The 17,484-nt window shown below is 32.1% G+C and overlaps 1 protein-coding gene across 1 annotated transcript in view; it reads left to right on the top strand.

Annotated features, from left to right (window-relative positions):
- The window catches only part of LOC114325602 (heat shock protein 70 A1-like), a 517,012-nt gene that overhangs the window by 422,327 nt on the left and 77,201 nt on the right, over window positions 1–17,484 (top strand). The window lies entirely within an intron of this gene.

Genomic DNA, 17,484 nt, shown 5'->3' with positions numbered 1-17,484 from the left:
TAAAGAAAACAGCTTTCCTGATCTCAAAAAAGCAGTGGTGGTATATTATTATAAGAAAGGTGACAATGATGACCCGCCATCCAATTATAGGTCAATATCACTACTTCCCGTAATATCAAAGGTATTTGAGAAATGTATGGCAGCAATGATTGTTAAGTATTTTGAATCCTAAAATTTGTTTAGGAACAAATAATCAGTTTGATTTTAGAGGGGGTCTAAATACAACAAAGGCAATCATGGGCTTATTAGTGATGAAGTCTCAAGAGGCTTTCGAGCAGAGCTGCTATCTGTCGGCTACATTCTGTTCTATGACCTGAGTAAAGCATTTGATTGTGTTTCACATGAACTTCTTCTTCTTCAATGGCACTACAGACTACAGCCCAAATTGAGCCTTGAGCCTTGCCTCCTTTATTTTTTGCCTCCACCCTTGCTTGTCTGTGGCTGCTCTTCTCCATACACGGACTCCTAAAAGGGCTTGTGCGTCGCTGTTTACTGTGTCTTCCCAGCGCTTTCTTGGCTTTCCAACCGGTCTCTTTCCTTGCATTCAGTGTTCTTTTTGGTAGTCTATCCTCTCCCATTCTTCACATGTCCGACCCATTGCAATTTTTGTATTCTAATGAAGTCTGACAGGGGTGTTTCCTTATAAAGTTGATAAAGCTCTTTGTTGTATCGACTTCTGAAGATTCCGTTTTCCCTCACAGGTCCTAGTATTCTCCTCAGTACTTTCCTTTCTAATGTGTCGAGTTTGTTTTTGGATGTTTCTTTCAGGACTCATGTTTCACTGCCATAGCATGCTATTGGTCGAATTAAGGTTTTATCGATTCTCATCTTTGTATTTCGGTGGACATTTTTAGACCGAAATATATGGGAGAGGGCAAAATAAGCTCTGTTTGCCTGCGTTATTCCCTTTCGTATTTCTCCATCTTCTGATCCGTCGGCATATAGTTCTACTCCCAGGTATGTAAACTTTCCAACAGTTTCAATGTCATCTTCATGTACCTATAAAGTTTTGTGGGACTATATTTCTTCTCGTCTGTATCATTATTTTTGTTTTTTCTGTGTTAATTTCTAGACCTAGCCTTTTTGTTTGCGTTTTTCACATGAACTGCTTCTTAGGAAATTGGAGAGATATATGTTTGGAGATACTAGCATTGCAATGAACTCCAGCTATCTCTCTATATAGAAAGCAGAGTGTGCTGGTGGGTGAAATGAGGTCGGCAGAGAGCGGTATATAGTATTTTTACTACAAAAACGTTATTACGTAGGTCAAAATTTTTGACGTAAGAGAACTGTCAAAACATTAGAATGTGACTTTTCATTATTGCTATGTTTATTATAAACACTGCAATAATGAAAAGTCACATTCTAATGTTTTGACAGTTCTCTTACGTCAAAAATTTTGACCTACGTAATAACGTTTTTGTAGTAAAAATACTATATCTAAATATCAGATTACTTCAAGCAGGCGCGGATCTCGAAATGCATAATAGGGGGGGGGTCAGACGTACCGCAAATATTTTATTGTCCATATTTAGCCATACGACTCACATTTATTCTAAGGATATAATTCAGTAATCTCAGATAACTATGGTATCAAAAGAATTGAGCTCTGGTTGACAGAAAAAAATAATAAATAATAAAGAAATACTTATAGACTAAATACAATAGGGGGGTCCATGGACCCGTTGACCCCCTCTGTATCCGTGCCTGACTTCAAGGGTCAATATTTATTTCCAATCTATGTTAACGATCTTCCACAGACAGCTCACCACTTTTTTTACTCTTTTTACGGATGACTACTACAATCTGCAAAGATCACGATCATCGTAATGCAGCAAAAGAGGCATCAAAACGAGCAGAAGATAACTCAGAACAATGGTTTGCAGCTAATATGTTGCTTCTAAACCTCAATAAAACCTAACCTTTAATTTTTTCAACAAGACAGCTTCCTTCCGGAGATGCAGACAAAAAAAAAAAGAACGTGTGTGTACTTTGTACGCACGTAAGAAGTTATACTTCTATTATATGATTTCAACGAAATAACTATACTTTCAACAGGTTATTTGTATTTTATTTAAAGATTAAATTAATTTTTACTTACTACTTTCCAAAAATTTTTATTAAAACAATACCAAAAATGAAGTAGGTATACAATAGTTATTTTCCTAACTAGTGCGGAAAGTGATACTTTCACGCACGAGACTGCCGTTGACCCGAACGACGTGATAGCGGAGTTCGGGCAAGCAGTCGAGTGTGGGGAAGACACTTTCCGCATGAGTTAGGAACAATATTTTTTCTAGGGCCGTACGTTTGGAAAAAGCCACAAAAAATAGAGTTATATCAATTTTTATTTAGAAGTGAAAATACACAAATTAATTCTTTGGCAAGGTTGTCAAAACCAAACTTTCAATATAATGGGTTACCACGACGACGATATTGGTTTCCATGACGGCGATTCAAAACCATTGTAATTGTCTACTGATCTGACTTTTAAATATTATGTCAAAATAATTTTATTTCATCGAATTATCTCGCTAATTTCATTAAAACATAAACACAATAAGATAAATATGAAATAAATTAGTAAATAATATCTAAATAATAGTTTATTGCATGTATTATAATATATTATAATAGATCAATCAAGTTAGTAAAAAATAAGCCGTTTTTCGACATAATTGAAAAGACGAGGTTTGACAGTTAAAATGTGTAGTATGAGATATTACAAGAAGACTACCATCTTGGGATTCATCAATTTTTTAGTGGAACAATTTTTAAATAAACAATCAAAACGTCAAACTTAGTTTTGTGCTCATAAATAAAAAACTTGTTTATTTAGAGATTTGACATCCACAGGTAACTTTTTCAGAAAAAAAAAGATACATCGAATGAGATACGCTAAATAAAAATCGGTTAATAAACAAAAAAGTTATTGCTAAACGGACGACAAAATCGCTGTTTGTGACTATTGTTAATAACAATTTTATTGTTTATGAAAATATATTTAAATATACCTAAACTTGAGGGCATTATGGTGTTTTAATGGTGTGCAAAAAATGGTCCAGATCTGTTAAATACTTTTTGCAAAATTGAATTTGTTTATAAATTTTTTGAAAAACGAGGTAATTTCTGAGGCTGGTCCAGTTAATTTGGCTGAATGTATCTCAATAATCCGAGGCTCATTTCATTCGTTAAGATGTATACTAATAGCTTATGAAAAAAAAAAGTAAATTAAAGTTACATGTTCGTACACAAAATTATTTGTTAATAAATAGCAGTTTTTAAGCTTATAAACAATTACAATAATTTCGTAGAAATTAGATCAAATTAAATGGCAATAAAAATACGGATAGCTGGTTACAATACACAACTTCTAAAAAAAATTTTTAGGTCCTACGACCCCTGGGGTCTGAGATGGCCCCTTTTTTTGAAAAAATCACTGTTACGTTAATTAACAACACTAAGAGCTGAAATTAACCAGTCTTTTATAAGAAAAGTCAAAGTTTTTAACAAAGTTTTTAGCAAGAAAAAATGTTAAAATTTGTTTAAACAAGAGTGTTATAAACAAAGAGTATTTTGCGTTCCGACTAAAGTAAAAAAATTAATGGGCGTAGCCGAATGGGAATAAATTCGCGCACTACCATTCGCTAGATCGTTGCAACTCATTTTTAACATTGACAGTATACCAGATTTAAAGCTTTTTGTTATATATACCTCGTCCAATTTACTTACCGTTGCACGTCATCCGCGCCATAGCCTGTGACACGATACCAACACGAAATATCTAGGCGGTAGGTGTGTTCCCCTTTAGAATCATTTAGATTCTAAAAAAGAACACACCCACCGCCTAAATATTTCGTGTTGGTATCGTGTCACAGGCTATGGCGCGGATGACGTGCAACGGTAAATAAATTGGACGAGGTATAGATATATTTTGGTAGAAACTTAAATTGTATGAATATTATCCTGTTGCACATTTATTTAGTAGAATTATATTTTAAATAAATAAATTTAAAAAATAACAATAAAAAGGCCACTTCTAAAAAGGTTTATACATCCCATTAGCTGCTTTGTTTTGGATAATTTTGCAATGAAAATAAGATAAATGTTATTATTTTAACGTGGTACCATAAATAAAAAAAATTAGTAAACTTGGTACAGTAGAACCCGATAGGTAGGTATAGGTATCGTCGACTCCGTTAGGTAAATTATTCCGATTCGTATTTTTTGCACAAACTTACACAAAAAAAAAGTTCCTTATAACAAATCCAGAGAGTACCAAGAGGTGCCGCGGTCGGAAAATTGTTTAAACAATTTTTGTCAGATTTCATTAGTTTTATGTTTACTTATAAAAGTTGGGTGACAAACTGTTTAGCTTATAATTTTAATCAACGCAGCATTAAAACATAGGTCATGAAGAAGTTTTCTGGGAAATTTCAAGTCAAAATATGCAACAAGAAAAAAGTTACGCGACCTTATAGACGAATGTGGTGTGGTGAATGGCTAATTTTGGTCTTACTTTATGTTTTTGATGGTGCTGAAAACGAAAATGAGGTTTATTTTGAATTTTAGATGGGGCACATTGTCAAAATCGCAATTTTACCCTAAAAATAAAAAAAAATAAATCACGTTTTTCTTAGAATTAAAAGTTACACCATTTTTTTTTTCTAAAAAACATTTTGTTATTTGTACTCTAGATTTTAACATAAACTTAATTAAACAGCTAAATTTCAAATTTTTTCAATCAACTTTTGCGATTAAACTTTGCAATTCAATAATCTGCACCTTTTACTTCAAACAATTTACAACTTTTTTATAGTAAGACACAAATATTTAAGCAGGTTCCATTGTCTTCAGAAAGGTGAGAAATATATGCTATAAAAATTACAGAAAAAAATATTGCAATGGAACAAAGGTGTAGCAAGTTAAACACAAAAAACGTGTTTGTTTATTTTTAGGGTAAAATTGCGATTTTGACAATGTTCCCCCACGTAAAATTCAAAACAACCCTAATTTTCGTTTTCAGCACCATAAAAAATATAAAGTATGACCAAAATTAGCCATTCGCCACACCGTGGTCAGTATCTCGAGAAATAAGCTTTTTTTGGGGTGTGCCGCTCGTCTATAAAGTCACATTACATTTTTCCTATTGCATATTTTGAATTAATTTTTTTTGGGAAACTTCTTCATGAATTATATTTTATTTCTGTGTTGGCTAAAATTATAAACTTAAAAGTTTGTCACTCAACTTTTTTAAGTAAACATGAAACTAACGAAATCTGACGACAAAATGTTTAAAAATTAACAACTTTCCTTTTAATGTGTTTAATCATTTTGGACAAATCTCATTGTTATCTAAATGTTCCAAAGATGACACAGTAAAATTTTCAAAAGGAAATATTTACAGCGACCAAAAATACAGCGAGGTAAAATTGAAAAATCATCAAAATTGATTTTTCGCATTTTTGCATTTTGATTTTTGAACATGTTCCACTAATTATATCAAAAAAATAAACTCCATATTTGGATTCAGAGACCTCGAAAACATAAGGAATGACTAACATTTGTCATTCACTTTAAAGTTGAATTTTGTGGTCGGTATAACATAATTTTAGGGATTGCTGCCGGTCGCCAACCGCGCCCACGATTCAGTCAGTCGACTACGCCCGCTATTTTTTACTTTAGTCGGAACGCAAAATACTCTTTGTTTATAACACTCCTGTACAATTTTTAACATTTTTTCTTGCTAAAAACTTTGTTAAAAACTTTGACTTTTCTTATAAAAGACTGGTTAATTTCAGCTCTTAGTGTTGTTAATTAACGTAACAGTGATTTTTTCAACAAAAGGGGCCATCTCAGACCCCAAGGGTTGTAGGACCTAAAAATTTTTTTTAAAAGTTGTGGATTGTAACCAGCTTTCCGTATTTTTTATTGCCATTTAATTTGATCCAATTTCGACGAAATTATTGTAATTGTTTATAAGCTTAAAAACTGCTATTTATTAACAAATAATTTTGTGCACGAACATGTAACTTTTGTTTACTTTTTTTTCATAGGCTATTAGTATACAGAGAGAGTCTGTAATTTGGAATAAATTCAATATCTCAAATACTAATTGTTTTTTTGAAAAATGCTCCGACCCGTCGATTAGTATTTCAAATTGTCTTTTTTGACAGACAATAATAATGTATACAGGGTGTACCAATTTAGAGATATGATGTCATCGTTGATTTTCTTAAATGGCAATACTGCCATTTTGATAGCTATTTTGATAGGGTATGTAAAGTTATACACAAATGCAAAATATCAAATTTTATTCTCTACCATTTACAAGATAATAGAAAATAACAAAGTTATGTCTGTAATTTGGAATAAATTCAATAACTAATATACTAATTGTTTTTTTGAAAAATGCTCAGACCCGTCGATTAGTATTTCATATTGTCATTTTTGACATAATATAGTAATGTATACAGGGTGTCCCAGTTTAGAGATATGACGTCATCTTTGATTTTCTTAAATAGCAACACTATCATTTTGATAGCTATTTTGATAGGGTATGTAAAGTTATACACAACAGCAAAATTTCAAATTTTTATTCCCTACCATTTACAAGAGAATAAAAAATAACCAAGTTGTGAAAAGCAAGTAATCAAATAATAATTGAATTTAATTATTTCAATTAAGCAAATGCTCATAACGTTGTCCATTGACAATTTGACAATAATTGAGGGCAATAACATTATGAGTATTTGCTTAATTGAAATATTTAAATTCAATTATTATTTGATTACTTGTTTTTCATAACTTTGTTATTTTTTATTATCTTGTAAATGGCAGGGAATAAAAATTTGAAATTTTGCAGTTATGTATAACTTTACACACCCTATCAAAATAGCTATGAAAATGACAGTGTTGCCATTTAAGAAAATCAACGATGACGTCATATCTCTAAATTGGGACACCCTGTATACATTACTATTGTATGTCAAAAATGTCAATTTGAAATACTAATCGAAGGGTCTGAACATTTAAAAAAAAAAAACAAATTAGTATTTTAATTATTGAATTTATTCCAAATTACAGCTATAACTTTGTTATTTTCTATTATCTTTTAAATGGCAGAGAATAAAAATTTGATATTTTGCAGTTGTGTATAACTTTACACATCCTATCAAAATAGCTATCAAAATGGCAGTGTTGCCATTTAAGAAAATTAACGATGACGTCATATCTCTAAATTGGGACACCCTGTATACATTATTATTGTATGTCAAAAAGGACAATTTGAAATACTAATCGACGGGTCTGAGCATTTTTCAAAAAAGCAGTTGGTATTTGAGATATTGAATTTATTCCAAATTACAGACTCTCTCTGTATATCTCAACGATGGAAATGAGCCCCGGATTATTGAGATGCATTCAGCCAAATTAACTGGACCAGCCTCAGAAATTACCTTGTTTTTCAAAAAATTTTATAAACAAATTCAATTTTGCAAAAAGTATTTAACAAATCTGGACCATTTTTTGCACACCATTCAAACACCATAATGCCCTCAAGTTTAGGTATATTTATACATAATTTAATAAACAATAAAATTGTTATTAACAATATTCAAAAACAGCGATTTTGTCGTCCGTTTTGCAATAATTATTTTGTTTATTAACCGATTTTCATTTAGCGTATCTCTATCGATGTATCTTTTTTTTTCTGAAAAAGTTACCTGTAGACGTCAAATCTCTAAATACACAAGTTTTTAAGTTATGAGCAAAAAACTAAGTTTGACGTTTTGATTGTTTATTTAAAAAATGTTCCACTAAAAAATTGATGAATCCCAAGATGGTAGTCTTTTTGTAATATCTCATACTACACATTTCAACTGTCAAACCTCGTCTTTTCCGTTATGTCCAGTAAAAACCTAACTTGATTGGCCTATAATGCCATATTACAAGGTATTTTACTTTCCCGCACGCCGTGTGGGAAAATTTACATTCACGCACGCCGTGCGGGAAAGTGCAACTTTGGAAACGAAATGCATGCGTAAAAGTGGCTCTTTTAGCACGGCCGTAGAAAAAAATACTTTAAATATACTTACTATTATTATAAAATATCTTATTCCCGAGGAAAACAAATCCAAAGACACAAAAATTATAATAAATATATTTACTGAAAACACTAATAATATATTCTTTTCACGAACACCTTATTTGCGCTACATAACATAAATTAAAAGATGTAGCGACTAATACCACACTGTCGGTGTGCGCATGCGCCAGGGAATGTAAAAATTCACCCTCGTGCCTAAACAAGTATAACTTCAATAAAATTTTTGGGGGTTTACTTGGACTGTGTTAGAAAGGTCATACAAGGTTCCTTGTTGCTAAGTTAGCATCTGCAACTTTTCTGATTAGAAGACTTTTTGAATGTGTACATATATATCAATTCATTTCACGACAGGCCTATTTTGCACTGTGTCATTCATCCATCAGCTATGCAGTTTTGGCATGGGGTCACGTGCTGGAGCCAAAGATGTCTTTCGCATAGGGCTTTTCATTCACAGTCATTTGTTTCGAGCTTCTGTCATATGTCGTATACTCCGTGTATGTTAATATTATACACAGATTATACAACATATGACAGAAGCTCGAAACAAATGACAATCGATGAAAAGCCCTATTCAACACTGCTTCCCCGCTTCCCATACCCGAATCGTGCTGATTTATTTAGTCATTCGTCGATTCCACAGAGGCAATGCAACTCATTCTCCTAAGCAATGTTGCCGATTTTATCGCTTTCTTCAGTCAACTATCTTTAATTGAAAACTAAACGTATGGTATATGGCACACACTGCAATAGTTCCAATTTTGTACTTGCTGTATCTTTTAGCCCAGTAAATGAACGGGGAATACGGCGATACCGTGTAATTTTCAGGGAAAAGTCAGAATTGCATGAAAATTTGGATTTAGGTTCTACTCACCCTCCACTTCAAAGTTGAATTTGTGCCGTTGGTTGCTTTTACCATGGGGGTGACAGTCACCCCTTCTCGGGGGTGAAAAAGATACGTTCAAGGTAAGCCCGGAAATGGATAAAATGACTGATTATAAGCAATTTTTGATCTATAGAGTTTTATATGTAAGTCAATACTTTTCGAGTTATTTGCGATTGAAAATGTTTATTTTTCGACAAAACAACTACGTTTTCACACGGTTTTTCGTAAATAACTCAAAAAGTAAATATTTTATTGAAAAAATATTTTCAGCAAAAATGTAGCTTCTAAAAAAAACTAAAGTTGGGTATTCGCGAAGTCTATAGATCCAGCAAAAGCAAATTTGTAGCTCATACAAAATACGTTTTTATTCTTCCAATTGCAAATCGAATATTTCATCGTGAAATATCCGAAAAATGAAGAACTTTTCGGAAAAAACCGATTTAAACTTTATTAAAGTGTTTAAAAAATGCTTTATTTTACTTGTTTATAAAAGTTTCTAGCATGAAAAATAAGCGAGTTATGCTCAAAATAAAAAAAAAAGAATGTGTGTTTACTTTGTACGCACGTAAGAAGTTATTCTTCTATTATATAATTTTAACGAAGTAAATATACTTAACAGGTTATTTGTATTATATTTAAATATATTAAACCATAGAGGTATATATTAACATAGAGTGAGCCTACTTTTCGCGCTTCCTGACGACAAGATCTCATGGACTGGTTTGCGGCATCTCTTTCTAACACATTGTATCGAGAATCTGTGATGACATTCAGTGTGAGTATAGGCACGGAAGGGGAGGACAACTGTAGCAGCTTTACTATGCGTAAGAGTGAAACAGCACTAATCCAAATAAAAAAGATGGTGTCGTCACTTCGTTCTGAATGACACTCTCTCTATGCTAATATATAACTCTATGTATTAAACTAACTTTCTTATCTACCACTTTCAAAATTTTTTTATTAAAACAACCAAAAATAAAAAAAGATGAATCGTCCAGGATTAGAACCCGGTACCTTCCGATCTCTGACCGAAAGCTCAACAACTAGACCACCGAGTCTCCTGTAATTGACGCGTAAGTTTCGGATATAATTACCGGTGACAAATAGATTGAGTGGTATCATGATAAAAATGTTATACCTACATATTTTATTATCTTACTACAGAAGAAGAGAAATTCAAAGACAAAAAATAATAATAAATAATACATTTACTAAAAACACTAATATATTCTTTTAATGACTTATTTGCGCTGATACAGATACTATCTTGAAAGATTAGAAACGAACTACATACTGTCTGTGTGCGCATGCGCGCAGATTTATGAAAAATTTTACTCTCAATCGCGCCTAAAGAAGAATAACTTCAAAAACTCATGAAAATCTCCCCGGGTTTGGCTCCCCAAATGAAATTAATCGTTATCGCTTTACAAACAGTTTACTTTACTTATCGATGGCTTAGTGTGAAAACCTCGTATCTCATTAAATTACAATTTTACAGGAGAGGCAAAAAACTGATTTTCTGCATAATATAACCTAAAAACAAAAATTACGTTACGTATTTTTCATTCGAGCACATTGAGACAAATATCTGATATTGGCACAGAGCTAAAAGTGTTAAATGTTGCTATTAAATTGGAAATACAAATATTAACTATGAAAAACACGTAAATATACTTGCAGTTTATAGAGCCTTTGCCCAAGTAACTATGATAACCTCGTATATCTTGATATACGTGTTTTTCATCTCAAATGAGGTTGTGTTTATTATTATTTACGAGGTTTTCATTTTTCACAGCTTATTGCACACCTCCAAAGACTAGGTTGACACAATACAAATCTTTTGATTTAAGGTTCATAAAATGTTTCTATATGCCGGACTACCTTTTGTTGTTCACAAAAAACATTTCTGCAAGTCGAATCTCTCAAACAAACACTCCAAATTAAGTACCAAATTCTTGGTTATAAATATACGTGGTATTCACACTAAATCAAGAGAGCAATTGATATACGTGGTTTCTTTTTTCGGCTGTAGAAAATAGTCTAGTGTATTTGGAATTTTTCTCACAGTTGTAAATCGTTAGGCAAGCCGCACACCAACGAAACATGAAACGGAAACCATGAAACGTAAAACACGTTTCGTGAAAATTAAACACGGCTAAACAAATCTTGAAGTACGCCTACCAATGAAACGAGTGTGATTCATGCTCATAACACGTTTTTATTTTCGGAAAGTTTCATAAATGGCCAGACGTCTATTTGTTTAGCAGTGTTTTATTTCCATGAAACGTGATTTACGTTTCACGTTTCTCTGCCTTAGGCCGTAAATAAAAATGTGTTATGAGCATGAATCACACTCGTTCCATTTGTACGCGGACTTCAAGATTTATTTAGCCGTGTTTAATTTTCATGAAACGTGTTTTACGTTTCATGTTTCGTTAGTGTGCGGCTTGCCTTAGATACAAGGTTTTCAAACTAAAACCACCAAAATGTCATTTTCGAAAAAAAATGAGATACGAGGTTTTCACACTAAGCCATCGTTATCTATTTTTTTATATGATCTGTCAGCTTCACCGGTTTAAAGTGCTTATTTTTGAATGAGTTATAGTTGAATGGGCTTGAATGAGTCACTAATCACGAGTGTATGCAAACTTTGAACAGCCATATCAACCAATTTTTGTCTTACAGAAAAACAAAATGAAACTAGCATATTTATAACAGCAAAACCTACATTTTTTACTGCTTGATGTTTTTCGTATCACTAGTACTTTTTAAGTTATTTTGGAAAAAGGAAATTTTTCCAAAATTTTTAGAAACAAATTTTTTTTACTATAAAATCAAATTTTTTCAAAATAAGCACTTCAAACCGGTCAAACTTACAGATCATATAAACAATATACTACATACATTTAAAGTAAATGGTAAAGCGGTAACGATTAATTTTATTTGGGGTGCTAAATAGAGGGAGATTTTCACGATTTTTTTTTTCTACCAAAAAAAGGGACCAACTTTTTATTCAGCGTAACTCGTTTATTTTTGATGCTAGAAACTTTTCTAAAAAATAGAAATAAAGCTTTTTTTAAAACACTTTAAAAAATGTTAATACGTTTTTCCCGAATATTGGTTAATATTTCGGTGATTTCACGTTGAAATATTCGATTTGGAATTAGACGAATACTAACGTATTTTTTATGAGCTACAACTTTGCTTTAACTGCGTTTATAGACTTTACTGATACATACACCATTTTTCTCGTTTTCTTGTAGGCTACAATTTTGTTAAGAACATTTTTTTGATAAAATATTTACTTTTTGAGTTATTTGAGAGAAACCGTCTGAAATTGTAGTTTTTTTGTAGAAAAATAAACATTTTCAATCGCAAATAACTCGAAAAGTATTGATTTACATAAAAAAACTCTATAGAACGAAAGTTGCTTATAATCAGTTTATCAATGTCCGGGCTTATTTTAAACACGCGTTCTTTCACCCCCGAGAAGGGGTGACTGTCACCCCCCAAGTAAAACCAACCAGCGGCACAAGTTCAACAGTGGAGGGTAAGTAGAACCTAAATCCAAATTTTCATGCAATTCGGAGTTGCCCCTGAAAATTACACTCCAAAACGGTCGTTTACTGGGCTATTTAGGTAAATGTCGAATCTACTACCTCTGGGGCCTCATTCTAATTCATTTCGACAGTCGCAATTTCATTTCGACACCGCCATGACAGCCGCAGAGTATAGCGATTCTTATTCATGTCGATATATTAGTTACAACTGGGGATATTAACCTTATCATATGTTGAGACTGCTCAGAATTTGGGTTGGCGCTCCGGTTTATTGGAATTTGTTGATAGTCTGAGAAAATTATCGAAAAAATGCCATTTTTGGGAAAAATTATTTACCAGCTATTTTATTGCTAAAATCGAATCTTAAGATTGCATATATTAGTAATATGGGGTATGACAAGTCCGCAGAAAGTGTGTTATTTTCTTAGAATATAAAAAAACAGGAAGGAGTCTTTCATATATCAACAACACCTTAAATTTCTAGCGGAACCGGCCATCTTGAACGTCTGTGGATGACTCATAAGTTTTTGTCAACGAGGTAGAAGGTGTTTGTGTATTGGATCAGCTGTGTGCATAGGCGTACCATCTGGTAAAGCTCCTGTAATTGCAATCAATTAACTGAAGTTATTAGTATAATAAAAGTCATTTAACGAACTTTTCAACAAAATATTATATTAATACGTATTTTCTCTTGATCTGTAGCTGTTTAACATCAAAGATGTAATAAAATCGTTAAGAATTTCTTTTCTTCCCTCTTTCAAAGGTACGTCACTGGAGATAGAAAGCAAATCTGACAGCTGATCGCCATTTGCAACCTCCTTTCTGGCTCGTAGTCATTTCGCATTGTCCTCCTTCCTGGTTTATTTTATACATAGATATATAATACTCTAGATTGCGCCCTGCGATCTTAAAATGGGTGACGGTTGCGACAGAGATAAATGAGCCTATTTGGTCGGTAGTCTCTTTTTAATTTAAGGGGAATATCGACGACGTGAATATCCCACTTTATCGAGTAATATGTGTTGACAGTTGGAGCGGGTGGTGACGGGAAATGGTCTTTGGTCTTCGGACGTGGATAATCGTGGTTCGAATCCCATACCCAACTTGACTTTTTTTTTTATTTAATCAATATTGCGTTTATTAGATATTTTTACATCTGAAAAATGGACCTAAGTAAATCTAGCAGATAATAAATGTATGTATAGTAAGTTAATATTGGAATACATAATTTGTGAATTGCATAGTAAAATAAAAGTCATTCGTTATTAATATAAATTCGTCCTTATTCGAATGATGTGAATGTTTGTTTTGCTTCTACTTTTTTAAAAAATTGTAACAATAGTTTCATAAATAAAAATAATGTCTAATTACTTATAATTGAATCGGTCATTTCAAAAACAGCAAAGTCCACAATTTTCAGAAACTAACTTTTTGAGAGGAATAGACTCCTTTAAGATAAACGTTGTGTGCAAAAACGACACCAGTCCAGTAAAAACATTAGGAACAAAACTACAATAGGGCTTTTCATCGATTGTCATTTGTTTCGAGCTTCTGTCATGTGTCACATAATATTAACATATCTACGCCATACGTCTTTGGTTTGTATAATTGTTATATACCAATAACGTAAGACGTAGATATATTAATATTATGTGACACATGACAGAAGCTCGAAACAAATGACTGTGAATGAAAAGCCCTATATAACTCTGAATTTTGATGTCATCCATTTCATCCATCTTTCGACTATATATACCTCGTCCAATTTACTTACCGTTGCACGTCATCCGCGCCATAGCCTGTGACACGATACCAACACGAAATATCTAGGCGGTAGGTGTGTTCCCCTTTAGAATCATTTTGATTCTAAAAATGAACACACCCACCGCCTAAATATTTCGTGTTGGTATCGTGTCACAGGCTATGGCGCGGATGACGTGCAACGGTAAGTAAATTGGACGAGGTATAGTTAGTTTTCTTTGCTCTTCTGTAAAATTAGGAATATGTGACTCATGTTGTTTTTGAAATGACCGATTCAATTAATAAATCGATGGCACATTATGTTGATATTAATTATTGGTAATTTTTTACGAATATTTTTAACAATTACTTTATACTATTCTACAATTAACTTATTGAAAAAATAACATTGGCTTTTATATTTTTAAAAATCTATAGGTACCTACACAGTTTTTCTTATTTGTTATATATTTCTTTGCATAGATTTACTTTAGAGATGTAATAACGTCTAATAAACGCAATATTGATTAAATAAAAAATAAAAAAAAGTAAAGATTGGTATGGGATTCGAACCAGGATTATCCACGTCCGAAGACAAACGACCAGTTCTCGTCGCCATCCGCTCGAACTGTCAAACCATCTAAAATACTCGACGACAGAGTAGGATAGTGACGTCGTCGATACTCCCCTTGAATTAGAAAGAGACTACCGACCAAATAGGCTCATTTATCTCTGTCGCAACCGTCACCCATTTTAAGATCGTAAGGCGCAATCTAGAGTATTATATATCTATGATTTTATATTCTAAGGTTATTTTATTTATAAACAAATTAGCACTCCAATCATTTTTCCTTTGAGCCAAAAACACTCAAATAAAAATTCACCGTAATTTAGATCTGCACAAAGTTATTTTTTTTCCGATTTCCTTCAACAAAAATTTTACTCAGAAAATCCGAGTTTTCCCAAAAAATCTGCAATTTTCAATTAAAATTTTAGGGAAGTACCTAATTATTTATCAATAATTAAATAATTGATGACATGAAAGATTTATACAGAGGGGCTAAATTATGGAATAAATTCATTTCTTTAAAACAATTACAATTTTTTGGCATATATTTCATACTAGTGACGTCATCCATCTGAGCGTGATGACGTAATCGGTAATTTTGTTAATGGGAATAGGGGTCGTGTGGTAGGTTATTTGAAAGGGCGTTCAATTCTCTATTCAGTAATATAAACATTAATATCATTAGGTATTTATACAGGGTTGCCAAAAAATAATTTTTAAATGAAATTAATTGGCGCAAAAAGAAGAATGTATGTAATTTATTTAACTCAAAATACATTGTACTGCTGTCAGAAAATAGAAAAAAGGTTTATTTCACAAATAAACATTTCTTTTCGCTTAAATTAAATCACAAACAGCCTCCCTCCTACCTATTGGCAGTTTGAACATTTAATTTAAGCTAAAAGCAATGTTTATTTGCAAAATAAACATTTTTTTCTATTTTCTGACAGCAATAGAATGTATTTTGAGTTAAATAAATTACATGCACTGTTCTTCTTGCGTCAATTAATTTAATTCAAAAAAATTTTTTGGCCTCCCTGTATAAATAATGATATTAATGTTTATAATAGGGCTTTTCATCGATTGTCATTTGTTTCGAGCTCCTGTCATATGTTGAATAATCTGTGTATAATATTAATATTTACGGATTATACGAAATATGACAGAAGCTCGAAATAAATGACTGTGAATGAAAAGCCCTATACTGAATAGAGAATTGAACGCCTTTGTAAATGAGCTACAACACGAACCCCTATTCCTATTTAAAAAATAATCGATTACGTCATCACGCTCGGATGGATGACGTCACTAGTTTGAAGTATATGCCAAAAAAATTTAATTTAAAAATAAAAATCGACCTGTTTCGGGATTTTTCTCTAAAATCGTCCATTTTAGAGAAAATGAATTTATTCCATAATTTAGCCCCTCTCTGTATATCAGGAGACCGGCGACAATCTAACCAATTACCATTAACCAGAAAGATTATGATACACCAGAATAACTATGATTTTCGTATAAAAAAGCACTATACCTATTCAACGTACCTTACAGGATTGAAATTGGACCATTTGAGCGGTCTCAGGAATGTTATAAAGAAACATTTTTTTGGCTTATAAACAAATAGAACCCCTCAGAAAATATTAGATTAAATTAAATTAAGTTACCGCTGTTGAAAAGGGCACGGCTTCTGTGCCCTTTTCGAAGAAAAAACATTGAATTGCGAGGAGTGATTCCAGGTATAACCGGTCTAATTTGACCGGCATTTGCGACAGAGTTATAAACAACAGGATTTTAATCTTTGAACCATTAGATACCTTTTAATTCCGGTCCTCTTTGTACATACAAATTTTAATATCTTCAAGACACTCATAACAAAAAAGATTTATGTCACTGTCACCAAATTATTTAATTATTGATAAATAATTACTTCTCTCAAATTTTAGTTGAAAATTAAAGATTTTGTTTGGAAAACCCGAATTTTCCGAGGAAAATTTCCGTCGAAGGAAATTGGAATAAATTATCAATGTGCAGAATTAAATTACTGTCAATTTTTATGCGAGTGTTTTGGTTTAAAGTTAAAATTTTCGGAGTTATAGAGCAATAATTAAAAAAAAGATTTCGGAGCGCTAATTTGTTTATAAACAAAATAGCACACTTTCTGTGGACTTTGCACAGCTATATTAATAATATAGGAAATCTTAAGATTTGATTTCAGCATGTCCAGCAATAAAATAGCTGGTAATTAATTTTCCTTGTTTTTTACTAATTTTCCCAGATTATTACCTTACATCTTTCATTGAGTTGATGATTCATGTTGTGGACATTCTCAATTATTATATTTCTAATTTAATACTATTCTATCTAATTCCTCAAAACAAGCAAATTTCAACTAAACCCAGCCATATTAATACCTTTTGCTTTAGTTTTCCTTGCAAGAAATAAACAAAACACATCTAAACTAAACCTAACCTCGCTTTTGGCCATTCATTCATCTCCGGGTCGAATAATTTCGACATCGAAATTATAATATATAATATCAAAGAATACTCCATCCAACTGGATGGAGTATTCTTTGATAATATCAACCACTTTTTTGGAATCGCTATTAATTTCGATAGTCGCTATT

The sequence above is a fragment of the Diabrotica virgifera genome, chromosome 9 (assembly GCF_917563875.1).
Source record: "Diabrotica virgifera virgifera chromosome 9, PGI_DIABVI_V3a".
In the NCBI taxonomy this organism is placed as follows: domain Eukaryota; kingdom Metazoa; phylum Arthropoda; class Insecta; order Coleoptera; family Chrysomelidae; genus Diabrotica; species Diabrotica virgifera.
This window is presented reverse-complemented; position numbering and strand designations above follow the sequence as displayed.